Below are 19,901 nucleotides of genomic sequence, written 5' to 3'. Positions count from 1 at the left end.
GGGTGTCTACGTGGGTGCAACCCACCATCAATCCCTCGGTCCCCTGCGAGGACCACGACTCCACAAGCCCCAGCTGGCCAATGGGTTGAGTACCTGCTGCTAACTCTGCCATCACCACTGTCTCGGACCTGGGAGGCACGGTCACAGTGCGTGGCACCTCTAGCCACGTCCCCTGCACCTCCTCGTCATCCCCCATTCCCACCAACTGCAGCCTCTCAGTGCCCAACCACATATGACCACGCCCAAAGTCTAGTTGGCAGGCGTGTTCTACCAGGAAACTCAATCCCAACAGACACCGATCGCACACCTCCGCCACCCATGCCACCACGTTGACCTCCAGACCACCCAACTCCACCCTCACCACTCCGCGTCCAAATATTGGTGCCGGCGACCCCATAGCCAGTTGAACGCTGTGTCCTTCTACCCTATCAATTTTGTCCCAGCCTCCAACACTCTGGTCTAACACACTCGGATTGATAATGGTGTCACTGGCTCCAGTGTCCACCACAACCTCACAAAATTCTCCCTCAGTTTTGCATCTAACCCTTAGATTACCCATGCCAATTTTTCCGAAATTCACTACTTCCACCAAAGGAGGGCGCTTCTCCACACACTTGCCAGCGAGCATAGCCCCGTATGCTCAGCTCATTCTAGTTTCCCGCACACTCTATTGCGACAGGCCCAGACATAGGTGATGGTCCTCTTTCTGGCACCTGTGGACCCACTGGGGGCCCCCTCCTTTCTTGACTGTGAAGCCTATTAGGAGGAGGTGGCCCAGGTGGTTGCCGACAATCCCTCTGCCGGTGCCCTCTTCTCCCACATCTAAAACAAGTCCCCATGAACAGACCCCTCTGGTACCCAGGCGGAGCACCCCTTACTCCCAGACCATCCTGATGAAAATCAGGCCGTCCTGATGGCAAACCTGGACCAAACTGCCGTGACTCACCCCCTGCAAATTTACCCCCTGTCAAACCTGACAGCTGGCGGCTGATCCCCCTTAACATTCGGCCTATGACCATATCCTCCGGCTTCTCTTCCTGGTCCCGCACCTCCGCCTGCGGTGCCGTCACAGGTGCCCTCTCTGATGTGTGGTTTGACCTCCTCAAAAAAGTCAGTCTCGCCGCGCATTCCACCGCTCGGTGCACCGTGGCCAGGTCCTGCAACTCCACCAGAATCCGGACCTCGGGGTCAGGAAGAGCCGCCATAAATTCCTCTATCGCCAGCTTATGCCACGCTTGTGCGGGTAGGTCCCGGTATGCAATCCTCACAGATTGGTAAATATCTTGGGCCATCTCCTGCAACGTCTCGTTTGGTTTCTGCCTACGATGCAGCAGCTGTGCCCTGACCAGGTCGCACCTCGCACTTGTCCCATACCTGTGGTTCAAGGCGTCACAGTTGCCCTTACTGGTCAATATTCCCTCTGGGACTACGTTTAGCACGTCTGCGGCTGACCCCCTCAGTGTCGCCACCAGATTCCCCATGCCCTCCCGCTCTCCCCAACCATTGAGCTGAGACACTCATTCAAATTGTGTCAGGAAAGCCTCCAAACTCCCCGACCCATCAAAATGCACAAGGGGGATTGCCTTTCCAGAGACTCGACTCCCCGATTCCCTTCTGTCCAAATCCAGCCCGGGGCCAAAACACCCCCCAACTGGGTAATCGGTTTCGGAGTCTCTGGTGCCCAAATGTGGTTTGTGGTGAGGGTCCCTTGGGTCACCTTAATCTCGTCCTGGAGATCCTTAACGGACCGACTCACCTCTTCCCCTCAGACTGTTTGACCCGAGCAACCTCTCCTTTGATGGTATTGTCCCAGGCCTCCAGTCGCTCCTTCATCAAATCACTCAGCCTGTCATCAGTCAATTGCGGCCCCCACGGGCCTTTATCAACAAACACCCACTCCTGCTCCGTTACACAGGCTTCCAACCCTTTTACCTCCTCGGCCAATTCGACCCCTTGTTGTTTGAGGAGTCCCCATTCCTCTACCTGTTGCCGCATTCTGGCATCCACCCGGCCCCGATAGCCTTCCAGATCTACATTTACTTTATCAATTCTGGTATTTGTGGCGCCAATTCTATCCTCCAATTTTTCCCGCATTCGGACAGCCTGGGTCATGCCCTCTTCTATTTTCGATGTTAATTCTTCCCTCTTTAGCTCGATCTCTATCCCCATGGACTTTTCCATTTCACCGAATTTAGTTTCTACTTTGCCCTCAAATTCACCGTCTGTCTGTAATTTGATTTTGCATTTTACCCTCAATGTTATCAATTCGTTCCCCCTGTTGTTGTTATTTCCTCTATTTTATCAAATTTGTTTTCCATCCCATCCATCTGTTCCTTTAATTCCCCCCTCAATCCATCAATTTTATCACTCTGGGAATTCAATTCCCCCTTCAACCCATCAATTTTATTTCCCATTCCTTCACTGTGTCCTTCCAATCGACACGCATTCCCTTCATTCCTTCCCTACATTCATTCCCCTGGGACTCCATTTTATTGTTCATCTCTCCCATAAAATCCTTATTTCATTCCATCCCTTTTGTTATTTAATCGCTCATTCTGAGCATTCATTCCCTCAAATTTATCGTTCATTTCCCCTCATTTCATTCCTTTGGGAATCCATTCTTTCACTCATTCCCTTAATCTCCCTAAATAATCGATCCCAAATCTGGTCGGGTATCGCGGCCGCTCCAATTGTTCCCGGTTCCCCGGGAGGGGAGAGGGATGGGTTGGTGCTCAGGACGGGGGAGGTTCCAAGACTAACCTCCAATTCCCCTACCTCCAGTTCACCTTCTGAGCTGACAGAAACCTCGCTACGCACCTCCATTTCACCGACCTCCGACATCCGCTTTGAGGAAGGTCGTTTCCCGCGCGCGTATTTATTTTTACCTCACAAATAAAATTTAAATTTTCCGAAGACGCGATTATCGCGCTTCGTATGCCCAATCGACTATGCAAATTTCTCCGCCTCGACACGATGAACAAATTTCGGTTCCAAATGCTGGGCGGGATTTTTCACCCAACCGGCGTCGACTCGCTACCTCCGGACAAAAAAATTGTCCGCGAGGTTCGAATCCCAACTGCCTGACAAACATTTGTCGTGCGGCCGCCTCTGATGAAAATCAGGCGGTCACGGAAGCCGATCGTGAAGGCCTTAGCTCTCGAGGCGAAAACTCAATGGCGGACTCGAAGATAGAAAGCTATACACAATTGTGCAGGGGGGAGGGGCGGCGCAAGACCCCTGCAGTCCAACCTGTTCTCAGGACGTCTCCAATGTTGCTGCAAATTAAATAAATCATACGGAAAACTGCGTTCAAGTATAATTATACAGAAAATACAATGATTTATGAACGGTTCCGAGAACAAAGAAATGCCGCGCTATGCTATGATGCTCTAAACCCCCTATATGGAGCACTTCCACTCGACAGACTTATTAAACAAACAAAACAAAACGAAATGAACAAAGAGGGTGTGTGTGTGTGTGTGTGTGTGTGTGGTGCGTTCTTAGCTTTGCTCGCTCAGGAGCATGGCGTGGAGATGGTTCAGGCCTCGGACAGCTAGGCCACGACATGTGGCCAGGAAGGGGTCGACGCGACTCGCTCGGCGGCCCCGGTCCTCTCGCACCGCGACTCTCAAGCGCTCGCCCCGTCCGAAGGACCATGGTTCCAGCCGCTGTCGTCTCTGCTCGCATGCTCGGCGCTTTGGAGATCGTGGGTGGTTGCTGGTTGGCGATGGTACGCGCGATGCCACGAACGCGGCCACCAACCGGCGAACGTCGGCACAACACCCGTTTACGCAAGCACGCCATCCGATCGCGGCATGACGCCATGACGTCGACACGTCCCAAATGCGGACACCGAAGACCTCCCGGAAACGCCCAACGACCATCGCACAATGTGGACATTTTTGTGAGAGTTTATTTTTAATGGAAAAGGAAAAAGAACGAGTCGAACGACGGCACCTTCTCGGAACTTGAACACATGAAGGACAAGAGAGGAACTTTTAACACAGGAGAAGGTCATTTGTCCCATCAAGTCTATGTCATATGAACACCACATCAATTTAATATTCAACATTGGACGGAGAACTCGGTGGATAAATATCGGCGGAATTACATGAAGAAACTGTCCCTTTAAAACTCACCTCTTTGAAGATGTCACCCCGTACATGGTGGTAAATGGGGTGAAAGATGGTAATTGATAAAAGTACGAGCAAAAACAGCGCGATGAGACGAGACACAACCTTCATGTTTCACTTCTCACGAACAATGGAAGGAACAGCGATTGTGGGTTCAATTATGACATTGAGAACAATTGTAACCATAGAGACAGAGAGGACAACGGATAACTCGATCGGAAGTTTAACTACAAATAACTAGAAACATTAAAATAAGATAACTCGCAATTAAAACAATTAACATTTACTAGATGAACACTTTTGTTTATAAACAGTAATTTTAATTTCAGTGTTTTAATTTTCAGAAATATCCTTCAATTGAACGAATGAGGCAAAAAATGTAATTCCGATTTTTGTTTCATTCTGTCATCCCTTCATCCCCATGACAACAGATGTTAATTGATCAGGTTTGCATTGCTGATGTTTTTTCAACATGTAACTCATGGATCAACATGTAACTCCCTGGGCCTGGCTTGGCTTGAAATCAACATGGAACTCACTGGCCCTGGCTTGGCTTCAAATCAACATGTCACTCTCTGGGCGTGGCTTGGGCATGGCTTCAAATCAACACGGAACTCTGGGCCGGGCTTGGCTTCAAATCAACATGAAACTCCCTGGGCATGGCTTGGCTTGAAATCAACATGGAACTCACTGGGCCTGGCTTGGCTTGAAATCAACATGGAACTCACTGGGCATGGCTTGGCTTGAAATCAACATGGAACTCACTGGCCCTGGCTTGGCTTGAAATCAACATGGAACTCACTGGCCCTGGCTTGGCTTCAAATCAACATGAAACTCCCTGGGCATGGCTTGGCTTGAAATCAACATGGAACTCACTGGCCCTGGCTTGGCTTGAAATCAACATGGAACTCACTGGCCCTGGCTTGGCTTGAAATCAACATGAAACTCCCTGGGCCTGGCTTGGCTTGAAATCAATATGGAACTCACTGGCCCTGGCTTGGCTTGAAATCAACATGGAACTCACTGGCCCTGGCTTGGCTTCAAATCAACATGTAACTCCCTGGGCCTGGCTTGGCTTGAAATCAACATGAAACTCCCTGGGCCGGGCTTGGCTTGAAATCAACATGGAACTCACTGGCCCTGGCTTGGCTTGAAATCAACATGAAACTCCCTGGGCCTGGCTTGGCTTGAAATCAATATGGAACTCACTGGCCCTGGCTTGGCTTGAAATCAACATGGAACTCACTGGCCCTGGCTTGGCTTCAAATCAACATGTAACTCCCTGGGCCTGGCTTGGCTTGAAATCAACATGAAACTCCCTGGGCCGGGCTTGGCTTGAAATCAACATGGAACTCACTGGCCCTGGCTTGGCTTCAAATCAACATGTCACTCTCTGGGCGTGCCTTGGGCATGGCTTCAAATCAACACGGAACTCTGGGCCGGGCTTGGCTTCAAATCAACATGTCACTCTCTGGGCGTGGCTTGGGCATGGCTTCAAATCAACACGGAACTCTGGGCCTGGCTTGGCTTCAAATCAACATGAAACTCCCTGGGCATGGCTTGGCTTGAAATCAACATGGAACTCACTGGCCCTGGCTTGGCTTCAAATCAACATGTAACTCCCTGGGCCTGGCTTGGCTTGAAATCAACATGAAACTCCCTGGGCCTGGCTTGGCTTGAAATCAACATGGAACTCACTGGCCCTGGCTTGGCTTCAAATCAACATGTCACTCTCTGGGCGTGGCTTGGGCATGGCTTCAAATCAACACGGAACTCTGGGCCGGGCTTGGCTTCAAATCAACATGAAACTCCCTGGGCATGGCTTGGCTTCAAATCAACATGTCACTCACTGGGCCTGGCTTGGCTTCAAATCAACATGTAACTCCCTGGGCCTGGCTTGGCTTGAAATCAACATGTAACTCACTGGCCCTGGCTCCGCTTTAAATCAACATGTCACTCTCTGGGCGTGGCTAGGGCGTGGCTTAAAATCAACACGTAACTCTGGGCCTGGCTTGGCTTCAAATCAACATGTAACTCCCTGGGCCTGGCTTGGCTTCAAATCAACATGTAACTCACTGGCCCTGGCTCGGCTTTAAATCAACATGTCTGTCATGTATGCAGTGCAAATGTTCACCGTTGTATCCCTACACCGGGACCGGGTTGTATCCCTACGCCAGAGCTCGGATGGCGCTGCTGTGAATCGGTTGGATCATGTTCAGCCACAACGTTGGAACAAGGCTCCTCGTCAGAAGCCAGTGCAGTCTCAAACCCACAACAACTGTTTTCGGTGCAACGGAAAGCACCCTCCGGAGACGTGTCGGTTCAAAGATGCCACCTGCCATTTCTGTTCGAAAACTGGCCATATTGCTCCAGCTTGCATCACTCGCAAATCGGGAAAAGGAAAAGCTGCTGACAAGATTCATCAGTTTATCGGTTCGGAGGAACCCGAGCTTGACCAGGTGAGCTCTGTTTCCGACAACTCAGAATCGTATGACCTGCTTCATATTGATTCTCACCATAGGCGGGACCCTCTTCTTGCCAATGTTGTCGTCAACAATCGACCATTGCAAATGGAGGTCGACACTGGTGCGGCCGTCTCGCTCATCAGCCATGCTGTTTTCACAAACCTGTGGAGTGATGCTGACCGACCCCATCTGAAACCTACTACCTATGGACTCTCCACCTATACAGGTGAGAAGATTGTTCCCTGCGGTACATGTGATGTCACGGTGGGCTACGATAACCGTGAGTTTCACCTACCCCTGATCGTCATTCCTGGAAAGGGCCCTTCCTTACTCGGCAGGAACTGGTTGAGCATAATTCGACTGAAGTGGGAAAGCATTCATCAACTCCGGGCAGCCAATGTTTCTCCTACCGCAGCATACACACTCAAAAATGTGCTGGATACGTACCCGGATGTCTTCAAGGATGAGCTTGGAACCTTGAAAGGACATACGGCTAAACTCAGGGTTGACCGGGATGCCAATCCTATATTTTGCAGGGCTCGCCCAGTCCCTTTCGCCCTGCGTGAGCGGATTGACAAGGAACTGGATCATCTTGAAAATCTGGGGATCATCGAGCAAATCCAGTATGCCGAATGGGCGGCGCCCATCGTTCCAGTCATAAAATCGGACCAGTCCATCCGCATATGTGGAGATTATAAAATGACCGTGAACAGGTGTTCTTCATTGGATAAATATCCAATCCCGAGGATCGAAGACCTCTATGCTCGTCTCACGGGAGGCAAGACTTTTACGAAACTCGATCTCAAATCCGCCTATCTACAGCTCTGCTTGGACGAGAATTCGAAACAGTATCTTACCATCAACACGCATCGTGGGTTGTATAGGTACCACCGACTTAGTTTTGGAGTGAAATCTGCACCTGGAATTTATCAGCGTGTCATGGACAGTTTGTTTGCCGCCGAACGCAACGTCGTTTGTTACCAGGATGATATTCTGGTTACTGGTCGTACGGACGCGGAACATCTACAGAACCTGGAGAGAGTTCTGAAGAAGATTTCGGACTCCGGCCTACGTTTGCGTCGAGACAAGTGCAAGTTTATGGTGCCATCAGTCACGTACCTGGGTCATACGATTGATGCCGAGGGTCTACACCCGACAGATGAGAAAGTCCGAGCTATCAAGGATGCTCCTTCTCCACGAGATGTGACCGAATTGAAGTCATACCTCGGTTTGCTCCAGTTCTATGGTCGTTACATCCCGAATGTGACCGACGTTTTGGGCCCCCTTTATCGGCTTTTGAGGAAAGGAGTCTCCTGGAGCTGGGGGTCTAGTGAACAATCAGCATTCCAGACCTCTAAGGATCTGCTCAAATCGTCCAATGTTCTCGTTCATTTTGATCCAGAGAAGGATCTTGTGCTGACATGCGATGCCTGTCGGTATGGAGTGGGGAGTGTATTATCGCACGTGATGCCTGATGGTACAGAAAGACCGGTTGCATTTGCATCCAGAACGTTGACCCCGGCAGAGAAAACTATTCCCAACTTGACAAGGAAGGATTGGGAATCGTTTTCGGCGTTGGCAAATTTCGCCAGTACCTTCTTGGACATCATTTCACGATTCGCACTGATCACAAGCCGCTGATCAGTCTGTTTGGTCCAACTAAGGCGACATCTGACACACTACCGCCCAGGATCATCCGCTGGTCCCTGTTTCTCGCTGCTTATGACTACACCATATGTTATAAGCCCGGTTCGTCTATCACAAATGCAGATGCCATGAGTCGGTTACCCCTTCCATAATCCGTTGATGATTCGCCTACACCAGGATCCATTATCGCACTGATGGATCATCTGGAAGATTGTGCTGTCGATTCTGGCCAGATCCGCACTCATACTCGACGAGACCCCGTTCTGTCCAGAACTGTCCAGGCTGTACAGCTTGGATGGCATTTGCTACCTGAGGGTGACCCAGATTTTGCGGCTTTTAAAGCACGTAAAAACGAACTCAGCGTGGAAAATGGTTGCCTACTCTGGGGATGTCGTGTCGTGATCCCGAAAAATCTGCGTTCCAGGGTCATGGATGAAATCCATGACTGTCACCCCGGGATTGTGAAGATGAAGTCACTCGCCAGAAACTATGTGTGGTGGCCGAATCTTGATGCTGATATCGAACATCATGTTCGACATTGTTACCCCTGCCAGAGCACCCGGAATACACCTGCGAAAGCGCCACTGCATCCCTGGGAATGGCCCAGCGAACCGTGGCATCGCCTACATCTCGATTATGCAGGGCCTATTAACGGCAGCATGATTCTAATAATTACGGACGCGCACACAAAATGGATTGATGCCTATGTGACGCGTGGTACTACGTCAGCCATTGTCATCGAAAGACTCAGACGCTGTTTCGCCACTCATGGTCTGCCCAGGATGATCGTGAGTGATAACGGTTCGTGTTTTTCCAGTACCGAGTTTGCCAAGTTCACACGTCGGAACGGCATCAAACATAAGTTTGTCAGCCCACATCACCAGGCTTCAAATGGCTTGGCCGAACGATCCGTGGGAATCATCAAATCCGGATTGCAGAAACTTCAGGAGGGAACCCTGGAAACAAAGCTGTCTCGTCTCCTGTTCAAATACCGCATCACGCCACAATCAACAACCGGTGCAGCTCCGTCTGAGTTATTGATGAAACGACACTTGAGATCGACACTTGACAATCTCAAACCAGACATATCATCAAATGTTTATCAGAGCCAGCTTAATCAAAAGTTGGTGCACGATAAGACGTCCAACAGTCGATGTATCAACATTGGAGATCCAGTGTTTGCCCGAAATTTTGGTGCAGGTGCGACGTGGCTACCGGGAGACATCATCGAGAAGCCAGGTCCACTGTCCAGTGTGATTCGCCTGCAGGACGGCCGCGAAATTCGTCGACATCAGGACCACATAACCTACCGTCACTGTGAGTCGATGGAGCCTGTAGCATCGTCACAGTCAGGACAACAGTTCGACCCGCCACTGCCGGAGATCGTCGTGGCCGCTCCAGCCAGCTCGGATGCCCCGAAAACCTCTGCAAACGCTACACCCTTCGTGGAGACCAAAGGAATCACCTCGGACTCTGTATCCACTGGTACACCGCGACCCAAAGGAATCACCTCGGACTCTGTATCCACTGGTACACCGCGACGCTCAATGCGTGAGAGAAAAGCACCCGACCGGTTGAATCTTTGAAGATGTTTTTTTTCACGTTGACACATGTTCTATTTTCACGTATTTTCATTATTCTCATAACCGTTTGCACACATATTTTCACATGTTTTGGAAATGTTGCTTTTGAAATGTCAATTCTGGAAATCTAGCACGTATATTGCTCTTGGTAATTTTGGACTTAAAGGGGAGGATTAGACGGGTCAATATACTGCCTGACCCCAAAAAAATTGCAAATTTTTGTTTTATGCTTATTTCTAGTAGTTTATGAAGTGGAAGACAACATATTAAAAGTTGGACAATTTTGACGCATGGGAAAGTCCCTCAGTGACGTCAGAAAACAAGATGGCTGCCGGCAGATAAAACGTAAAAAAATTGACTGATAATATCATCAGACCACTAACAATTTAAAGTAAATTTTGCACCAATATTTGTATTATGATCGTTGCTGGTAGTTTATCCAGTGCTAATCCTGAGACCATTCGCAATTTAAAGTAAATATTTGCACAAATATATGTTCTTTGATTGTTTCTGCCAGTCTATGACATGGAAAGCCACATATAAAAAATTGGACAATTTTGACACATGTGGAAGTACCATATGCCTTCTAGTCTTAGATTCCAGTTTCATCGTCCTCCTCCTCCTCCTCTATGTCTGGTTCAACACTCATATTGTCACAGTTGCTGTCCTGGCAATGTCCACATGCACTGGTGCACTCTAATCCATGCTTCCTACATGAACACCTTAGTGTTTTGCACCCCCCTGAACAGTTGCAGTGAATCATCTGAAGTAGTATGTCTGGAGCAGGGCTTTTGTCTGTCATCACTGGAACAAGTTTTCCTTCTTCTACCTTCCATCCCCACTCCGTTGGCTCCATTCCACAACAAAGGCCCATCCATTCCATTACCTGGTAATAGGTCCGCAGAGAATGAAACTTGCAGGCAGCGGATGTGGGTGGCAGTCTTTCAGGAGTGACAAATGCCTTAGCCCTTGCAACCTTTTTGCAGAGAATGTTGTATCTGATCGATGCCAATGAGTCGTTCTGATTTGCTTTAAACAATGCCACCATTGCTCTGCAGCCTGCAGTTTCAATAACATCCTGACTCTGCTGTGGTTTACAGAACACCTTTGAGCTGTCTATCAGTTCCTTTTCTTTCTTGATGATTCTTTGAAACCCTGACTTCTTTGCAATCCCAAAGACACGAGACGTTGCGTCACAGCCAGTTAATGCATGAAGGAACAATATATCTCTGCAGGCTGCATTTCCAAGTATCTGCTGAAGGACTTTGATATTGTAGACATTTGATTTTGCCTTGTCAGAACGGAAATAGAGTTCAATGCAGTTTGTCTCCACCATATAGAAGAGCAGGAGGAGAAGGAGATCTGTATCTTCTCCAATGAGGGTTGTAGATCTGGAAGCCGCATTTGCGACGGCCACTTTTGCAATCTCAACATCAGCATCTCCCTCTGCTTGGATCACCTCACAGCCTTCCTTGTGCAACACCTCTATAATCAACAGTATCATTGCCTGCTTGTTTGACTCATTCGACAGAAAGTCCTCCTTTTTCCCAACAAATTTTGTTGACTCCGTAATGTTAACCTTGGTGGCATTCTTGTTTCTATTCCGACGTTGATGAGAACAGTCCTTTGTGCTTGGCCCAGCCTCATAACCATCAAACACAACAGTAGCTTTGCCATAGTGTCGTACTGTAAATGAGGCATATTCATCTGCAATGGAACTGTAGGTGAATCCCTCTGTCCACTTTAAGCGGTGAATAAGTGATCCCCCGTCAAGAACATAGTGATCTGTTCCTGGAACTGTCTGGTTGACAGCATTGTCAGATTTGGTTGTAGCATAATTCCTTATTGCCTCCGCCAACTGTGGTTTATCTGGCTGGCGCAGGATGTTTTTTGCCTCAAAAAGAGACATTGGGTATGGGCAGAGTTCATATTTCATCACTTCACCTATCTGGAGATCTCCCGTCTGTGACACCACTAAGAACCTCTGGAATAGTAACGCTGGATCTATTGTGCGGTCCTCAGCAACTTTGACTGCCCTGCTGAATGCAAGTGTCTTGGCTTTAGAACTCCTTTTGTGTGAATAGGAGTAAGCTGGGTGATCATCCATCTTCTTGACAATGTCACTACCTACTTTGAATAGGTCATGAACATTGACATCCTCATTTGCAGTAACCCCTGTGATGATATTGCGCAATGACTTGTCATCAGAAAATGGTGTGAAGCTGTCCAGTTTTTCGGCAACTTTGCCACGATCAGCTTCATCTCGACTCACCCTGGATGTTGTCAACTCCTTATGTTGTTCACTTGTTGAGTAGCTACTCGAGGTCAGTTCTTGCATAGCAAGGTTGTAGGAGGACGATATGGTTGAAGACAGAGTCCAAACTGCTCTCTGGTGCTCTGACATCCCACTTCCTCGAGTCAGCCCCCCTTGGCTTTTCAGTGAGCGCATTAATGTCTGTTCTATCACAAGATCAGAGCCTAGGCCAGCCCAGTATTGGTCACTGCGCCGGATTACATGATAACCAGATTGGAACTTCTGATGAACCTCAGGGTTGTCATCCTCTAACGCAAGCATCTTCTCGAGATAGAGTCGAGCTGACTTCAGGTAATTGGGATGGCCAGCAGCTGCAAATATCGGCAAGCAAGCTGATATGGCTTGGAGATGCATCTCCCAGGACCCCGTCCGATCAGCTGCCACAAGTGCCCTTGCAATTCCCAACATACGCTGGTAGTTGATCCAAAGTGCACTGGTTTTCGAGTCCTTTGCAAGTTTATTCCTTTCCTGATTCAATCTATTGTCAATGAAATGAATGCACTCTGATTGCAACACAGACTCTATAGTGTCACTTTCGACAGTCTCCAGGGAAATGTACAGTCGCTCCAGTTCTGCCACTTGTTCTTGAAACCCAGGGTCAACTTCCACAATCTTGCCAACAACCTGACGTGTAAGACACTGATCCACAAGCAAATGGCCACGAAAAGCACGTTGCACCGCCTTCCCACTCAGCATGTGCACAACAGCATTTTGACCATACACTGTTTCCAGGATCTATAAAAAACCAAAGACGTTTTCGACATAGTGAATCGTGCATGGTTTTGTGACATTTTTATCACTAGGGCATGCCCGTACTATATATATATCTAAAATTATATCCCCCCCCTCTATTTACATGAAATGGTTTGGTCCAAAGCGAACGGCTTGCGAGTACGGTGACAATCCCCCCCCCCCTCTATTTACATGGAATGGTTTGGTCCAAAGCGAACGGCTTGCGAGTACGGTGACAATCCCCCCCCTCTATTTACATGAAATGGTTTGGTCCAAAGCGAACGGCTTGCGGAGTTTGGTAAAGAAATCGCCATAGCGTGCACAAACGCGCAGGAAAGCGAAAGAATCGCAAATTAGTTTTAATTAGTTTTAAAACATAGTTTAACGCCAACATAGTTTGCCAACGTGAAATAAATGAATACGCTCTCAAATGTGCCGTCCGAGGCAGAGTCTGTTCGCCACGTTCGGCACACGTGATAACTCGCTGCTCTCTGATTGGTTGAATCGTTTTTTGGACATAGCTCGGTAACTACTTGTCCGATTAATATGAAACCTTGAAAAGGCACATCCTCGGGTCCCCAGCAATATACCTGGCAAGTTTCAAGTATATCGGACCCGTGGTTGTCGAGAAACAGCGGTCACAGACAAACACACAGACATACACACATACACACACACAGAGATTACTGGAATTATAGATAGATGTCAAAAATTTTTACTTTCCCATGGTCCATTTCTGTCCAACTTTTGATATGTTCCTAAGTAAGTCTTAAAATATAAGGAAATGCAATAAAACTAAAATTTGCAATTTTTTTGGGGTACGGCTGTTCTGGTTGTATATTGACCCGTCTAGATGTCATGTATGCAGTGCAAATGTTCACCGTTGTATCCCTACACCGGGACCGGGTTGTATCCCTACGCCAGAGCTCGGATGGCGCTGCTGTGAATCGGGCCTTGATCGGCAGAGTGAATAAACGCGTACGACAATTGATCGCAGTTTGTCGAGATACTTTACAATGTCACTCTCTGGGCGTGGCTTGGGCGTGGCTTAAAATCAACATGTAACTCTGGGCCTGGCTTGGCTTCAAATCAACACGGAACTCTGGGCCGGGCTTGGCTTCAAATCAACATGTAACTCAACATGTAACTGAAATGTAATGCAATGTAACTGCAATGTAATGTAATGTAATGTAATTACATGTGACATGTAACATGTAACTCAACATGTAACTTTGTGTGTCTCCCCTCAGGTGTGCCAGGAAGCACTATCTCTCCACACTCAAGAATTAACTCTCAAACCTGTCTCCTTCCTCCAAATCCTGGTGGCATCTGGTCAAATCCGTTTCTGGTGTTTGTTCCCCTTCCACCCCCTCCCTTACCTCAAATGGCCACACAGTTGACACCACATGCGATAAAGCCGAATGCCTCAACTCTGTGTTTGCTTCAAAATCCTGTGTCCCAAATCCATCTCTGTTCCCAACTTACCCAGTCGAACCCAAATGCTCCTGGACTCTGTGGTCTGTGTCCTTCTCTCCTGACAAGTTGGAGAAGTTTTTGTCAAACCTCGACTATGATTCTGCAACTGGACCAGACGGCATCAGCCCACGGGTCCTAAAATTCTGCTCTGCCGCTCTATCTCACCCTCTCTCTGTTCTTTTCACCCTCTCTTTTGCTCAAGGTCATCTGCCAGCATCTTGGAAATCAGCAAACATTCCCACTTTACACAAAAAGGTGCAAAAACAGATCCTTGCAACTCCAGACCAATCAGCCTGCTCCCAATTGTCAGCAAAGTCATGGAATCCATCATTGCTTCGGATATCAAATCCTTCCTCTTCTCCAATGGCTTGATCTCCGATCATCAATTTGGATTCAGACCAGGTCATTCTACTCTGGACATGTCTCTCGAGCCCGTCGACATACAGAGGGGGGTTAAACCCTTTTCCCCCTTCGGGCCTTCGAGTCCACGAGGCCGTGACCCACTTTATACTCATGGGGCGGATTGCAGAGCAATTCCAGCCGCCACCCCCGTCGCGAGCGTGCGGAAGGGTATCGGGTCGAATCCCCACGTACCTTCGGTACACACGCTGCCACGAAGTTGGGTGCTGGACCTCGCACGGGTCACGCTAGTTTGAGACGCTGAGCGGTTTGCGTGTCACGTGACTCGTGCCGTTAATTCTTATTGAACCCGATTGAGCGGTCTTATTCGTGCAATGCGAAGCCAATGGATGGAAATGGCGTGAACGACCAAATGGAAGGAAGAACACAGGTTTATTATTATTTACAATTGATCAGGGTGAAGAGACACAGAGCAGATACTTCGTCAATCTTACTTAATCCCCGGACAAGGGCCCACTCACTCGCGCAGGGAAAAGGAGGAAGGAAAAGTACGCGCTCCAAACGCGTCCTGACGCCGTTCGCTCCGGACAGCTCGCAGGGTGTGGCCCTCAAGTGTTCGCGGCACGTGTGCAAGGAGCCCAGGTCGGAAGGTCGTCGGCGTAGGTGGCTCCGGGAGAGATCGTCCTCGCACAGCGTTATTCACAGGCAGCAGGGCGCAGGGCAGGGAGAGTTCGTGCACACACAGCCTTGATCTCCTCGCAGCAACTCTCTCTCTCTCAACGAACCACCCTCTCACAATGCTCTCTCTGCGGGCCGGGGCAGGGGTTTATATCGCCCCTCCCCAGTCTTACCCAAATGTTCCAAGCCCCTCCCCTTGCTGCCGTTGTTAGCCACTCCCCTTGAGCTCCGATTGGCTGCTCGCCGCTTACCGGCCACTCCCCTGCAGCTCCTCCTTCGGGCCTGCCAGACTTGTTCTAGGCCGAGCACGTGGTATTCAAGCCCAATTGAGGCCTACACTCACTAGCCTGCTCAACACATACTAACACCGGAAAGGAGACTAAGCTTACATTTAATAAGAAATAACTGAACTAAAGCGAGGCTGCATGTTGTGGTGCAACTACCTACGAGGGGGGTTTTCCTCTATTCGCAAAACTGCAACAATATATATATATATATATATATATATATATATATATATATATATATATATATATATATATATATATATATATTGTTATGGTTTTTAGAACCTTCACTTTATCAAATTTAGTATTAAAATCCCTAATAACTCCCCGTGTACATTTCCCCTCAATTGGCTGTTAATTGTTTGCACATTAGTTAGTCCATCGCATCACGTAGCAAATAATGGGCTTCCCTCAATAGTTATCTCATTATTATGTCAGTATAAGGCTCTGTTTTTCCACTAGTTCATTGCGTTGCACCAAATCAAATAAGATAGATCCCCTTTCAATTGCCCAAAACCTCCATTGCCAACCGCATTGCTCCATTGCCAACCGCATTGCTCCATTGCCAACCGCATTGCTCCCTTTCCAACTGCATTGCTCCCTTTCCAATTGCATGCCTCCATTTCCAACTGAATTGCTCCATTTCCAATTGCATGCCTCCATTTCCAACTGAATTGCTACATTTCCAACTGCATTGCCCCGTTACCAACTGCATTCGCCGCCATGCCATGTGCTCTAACTCGGAGAAGAAGGGCGTGGCCCCACCTCGTCATCAGGAGGAGGAGTGAGCCAGCCCCAATCAACTAACTGAGAAGGAGTGGGTTTGGCTTGAGAGGGCGGAGAAAGAAACATTGAGGAGGTTCAAGTAGATTCTAAGGTGGGGCCTATAAAACCCAGTGCGGGAAACCCCCACCTCAGTTCTGTGGAGGGAGGTGCTTGAGAGGAGTGAGAGTCTGCAGGGAGAGAAACCGTACAAGAGTCCCGTGGGTGTCGACGGAGTTTCACAGACGCAGGAGGTGGAGAACGCTGCCGGTGAAGCCGAATACGTGGAGCTGCCGGCTGAAGCTGCCAGCTGTTTGCCGGGTTTTTAGCCTCGACCCCAGAGCGTGGACCACGAGCTGAAGCCGGACCTAGACGCTACCATCTGCCTGGACTCTTCTCTCCCTTCCCATACCATTCCTGCCATTCCATCCATTCGTGTACATGAGTTTGTTTCGTTTGTCTTGTCTGGGATTTTAAGTAAGTTTGTATAAGTATAAGTTGCTCTGTGTCCATCTTTCCCTGTAAATTACTTTAAATCCATTGCTTTTCTTTCTTCTTTGGTTGTATAGTAATAATAAATATTTGTTCTTCCTTACTTTGGCTTCTTCTTCCTCGTCCGATCGTCCTTGTCTTTTCCATCATTGAACACATGTGGCGCGATTTGGCCAACGCTCAGGATCGGGTTAGTCTTTGCTAAACGGCGCGGATTCCGGATTGCGACACCGTTCGGCAACAAGAACATCTAAAACCGGGGTTCGAGCGGTACTTGTCTCCCTGTTTTGTGGAGGGATTGGTGAAGGTATTCGGGAGAACACCTTGACCAATAACCTTGATCAGTCCCACCTCGCAAAGGAGCGTTACAAGTACCAGGACCGGCAGAGCCAGCCAGCTTAACAGGACAAGGGGATTAACCCCCCCCTCGCTAATGGGAGAGCCATCCCCCAGATCCGTAACAATTGGTGTCAGGAGTGGGATTCGGACCCGAAGTGCGCTTAACGCACTCAAAATTACGAGTGGCCAAAATTTTATTATAACATCCAAATTTAAATCGTGCCATGGATAATCAAGGTGACCGGATGCCGGTAGGGGAGTTAGACGAGGGTTTGGGGGCAATCCAGGACCACGGGGAGGAATTGAGAGAATTGGAGGAGGAGAGCAATGAGGATGTGGTAGCGGAGGTTTCAGGCGCACGAGATGGCGGCGCCTCGCGTGAGGTTGGAGGCGCACAAAATGGCGGCTTGCACCCCGCGGCGCCAAAGGACTGGGGCCGATTCATGCTGCAAATGCAGGCCTTCATGGAAGAGAACAGGGGGCTGGGAGGCCAAATTGGAGCAATGAGGGACAAAGCAATGGGTACTAGTGCCCCGCCCCGCACGGTCGAGTCCGGGCCTTGGCGGGCGAGGCGACCGGTCCGGTTCAAGGGCGAGTGGGAGGAAGCGGCACGGTGCCCCCTCGTGGGGACGGGGTTCCGACCGGGGGAGATTGAGCCATCGGGCCCGGGACCGCAAGGTACCGCGCCGAGATGGTGCGTGGAATCTCGGCCCGACCAAACCACCTCCCTTGAACCGAAAACCGGACGGATTCAACCTGCAGGCGATCAAACCACCCGAATTCATTGCTCGGCTTTACGAAGCCGAGTTTAATGATGTCATGACGCACCGAGGCTAGGATATAGCGGACTGTGATGATGATAATAGTGATAGGGGTTTTGAGCCGAAATTTAGAAAAGTGAATAGAATTGGCAGTAATTGGCAAATTTTTGATTGGTTGGAAATTGGACGAGCAAAATTTATAGTAAGAGATGCCCCATGTGATGGGATGGCCAATCCACCATCCCTCACAGAGGGGGGGGGGGGGGGGGCAAAGGAGCACTAGATTATGGGGTGTATGGCAGTAAAAACTAGCCCAGGAGGGTTAGGATATATCGTGTGTAGGGATCTAGCGAAGATGACATTAGGTAACGTTAAGATTAGTTCGTGACAAGGATACCTGTAGTGGGGACGGGACGCAGGTAGTTTAGAGTGGATGATAATGACGTGGGAGCGCAATAGTTTAAAGGGACGACTGGGAAGCGCAAGTTTCAGAGGGGAGTAGTTAGATGAGATGATGCCATGTGTTTGAGGATTGGAAGTGTATTGAGCAGGGTATGAGTAACTGATTGTGAATGCAACTGAACAGGTGTGATTGCACAGGTGTGCAACTGAACAGGTGGATGGAGCAGTGTATGGATGAGGGATGGTGATGTGTATTGTGTTGACCAAATGGTCCAGGGAGGAGGAGGGTGCAGGTGGCACCAGGTGTAAGTGCACAGGTGTGCAACAACAGGTATGAGGAACAGGTGTATGGAATAAATGGTAGTGTGGAGTAAATGGAGTATTGGAATGGATGGTCGTGGAGTGAGTATGGTGGAAACTATGGAGTGGAGTGGATGGTGCGAAGGTGTGAATGGGGGAAGAGTGGATCCCCATCACGAATACCCGGGGCGGGTAGTGTAAGTGTTAGGTAGAGGGTATAGGTAAATTGTGGTTGAATATTGGCATCTGTGGTGCGGGTGAGAGAATGGTATTTGGATGGGTGCATTAGTGTTGTGGAAATGGCTGGGCATGTAGCCTGTTAGTGTGTGTAGTTGGTTTGGGCACTCCACCACTGTGAGGATGTCGGCCAGGTGAGGCCGCAGGTGGGCTCTGGGAGCCGGTAGTTGTTGTGGATGGGGCCCGAGGATCCGGAGGACGGACCCGGGTAGCCCAGTGCCAGAGGGCACCAAGGGGTGACAGAGCCAGGAGGGGCCTTCCCCAATTAGATAGGTTAGGGTGAGGAGCTAGGTAAGCTCGGGTGGCAACTGCAGTGGTGGAGGTGTGCAGGTGGGTAGACCTGCTGGGAGAGCTACACGTCTCAGCCCAGAAATTGTGCAAGGGCACCGGGAGATTAATCGGGGGAGTGAGACCCCAAATTGAGAAGCACCACAGTTTGGTCAATGGGAATTGGATTTTAGAACCCATAGTGTAAGTTGGCCAATGGATTGGCAGGGAGAGACCCCGGGTAGTGTAAAGTGTGTTAATGTCATTTAGAGGATAGTTAGGATTGAAGTCTCCTCGCATCATCTACATACACTCACCTGAGGTGACGTAACTCCACACCATGCCATGTTTGATTATTTTTATGTGCAAATGTTTTGGATTGTGAGACGCATCATGACGTGGGTGTGACATTGTGCTTTGTGTTCCATCTCTCCCTCCTTATGAGGATTGATGATGAATTGATGATGGCAAATTTTGGTTAGAGGGATTGTGGTGACGAATTTGGTATAAGGGAAATATGGGGAAGACGTGACAGTAGCGACGAATTTGTAATGTGTAGATTTTGTACATATGGGGTGAGGGCAAGGGTAGTGTAGGTGACAGGGGGGTGACGTACGGTAGGGACGAGCTTTCTCACTTCGCCCTCCGTACGCATTTCACCTTGCA

The sequence above is a fragment of the Myxine glutinosa genome, chromosome 2 (genome assembly GCF_964187855.1).
Source record: "Myxine glutinosa chromosome 2, kmMyxGlut1.1, whole genome shotgun sequence".
Taxonomy (NCBI): Eukaryota; Metazoa; Chordata; class Myxini; order Myxiniformes; family Myxinidae; genus Myxine; species Myxine glutinosa.
Note: the sequence above shows the minus strand (reverse complement) of the source record.